Below are 1198 nucleotides of genomic sequence, written 5' to 3'. Positions count from 1 at the left end.
AATGTATGGTTCTAATATTGCGCCCCCCTGTCTACTATGTCAATGTGTGAGGCTGACATTGCGCTCCCCCTCTTAGTTGAATAGAGGGGGGGGCGGCCACCTTGAAGGACAATCATTTATTATTTACAATATGTGTTTCAAAGCTCGTTTCGGTTTCTATGTCACCCTGACGTCACGACACGGTATGAACTCGTCACGTGCATGGGCAAGATATCGTGACGTTTCCACGATCGCTCCACTCCGTGGCTCCGTTGGACACGCACCAGGGGCCATATTGCGTTTTGTGATGCCTGACGTCATCACAACTCGCCATTCTGCTGCGCGAAATCTCCAGGATTGGCACTGTAGCCCAACGTCACGCTAGTATCGATGCCATTGGACCACGTGAATATTGACCTTTATCTCAAATAAAGCACTGAGTTCCTTATTTAAACGACAAATTACTAGCGCGAACCTTGCGTCACAGCACCGCTCATGATTTGAGACTGCATTTTGATTGTGTTAGCAGGGGCTGGCGCGTACGCCGAGCCCCACTACCAAAAATTACATGCCCCATCTGCCCCAGTTTGGGGTAGTGGCGCGCTTCAGCCCACCGTAGTGCAATGGATAGGCCTCGGCACGGGAACCCGGCCCTAGTGATCACCGGGAATCCAACACCAGGTAAGTATGCACGGCTCCGTGACACAAAGTAGTGTCAGTCAAGGCAGGCTCACATGTGGCACGAAATAGAAAAGGAGTATTTTGCTTTGCCCAAAAGTAACGCGCGAAAAGTGAAGCTGCTGAAACCGTAGTATGCGTGCGCGATCTCAGGGGCTGTGATACTGTTAAACAAGCTGCATAAAATGTTGAGCAATAAAGTAAACAATTGTTGAAGCAAACTTGTGTTTACGTTGTGCACTTCACGGTGCTAGAGCGATGTCATCGCGAAGAACGAGGCAATATAAAAGGAAACGCAACGTGCGATGCCTGGAAAGTACAAAAAGGAAGAATATGATGGGGAAAAGAATATTATTGCCAATCAGAAATGTCCGCATTTAAACAAGAACAGAACACTTAACCCATTAACGCCTAAGGAAAAACTATTTGTTGAATTTAATTGAAATTTCGCGCACTTATCTAACTGCAGTAGACAACAACATCTGGCAATTTTCATAGAGATACATCTATTCCTTCAGAAGTTATGATACTGTACTTTAGA

The 1198-nt window shown here is 46.4% G+C and overlaps 1 non-coding gene across 1 annotated transcript; it reads right to left on the bottom strand.

Moving 5' to 3' along the window:
* Positions 1-505: 505 nt before the first annotated feature.
* On the bottom strand, positions 506-668 carry LOC119401031 (U1 spliceosomal RNA). Its single transcript, XR_005185370.1, has one exon. It is a non-coding gene; the product is annotated as a U1 spliceosomal RNA (small nuclear RNA).
* Positions 669-1198: the final 530 nt, after the last annotated feature.

This window comes from Rhipicephalus sanguineus, chromosome 7, assembly GCF_013339695.2.
Source record: "Rhipicephalus sanguineus isolate Rsan-2018 chromosome 7, BIME_Rsan_1.4, whole genome shotgun sequence".
In the NCBI taxonomy this organism is placed as follows: domain Eukaryota; kingdom Metazoa; phylum Arthropoda; class Arachnida; order Ixodida; family Ixodidae; genus Rhipicephalus; species Rhipicephalus sanguineus.
Note: the sequence above shows the minus strand (reverse complement) of the source record. Positions and strands in the feature narration are given on the sequence as shown.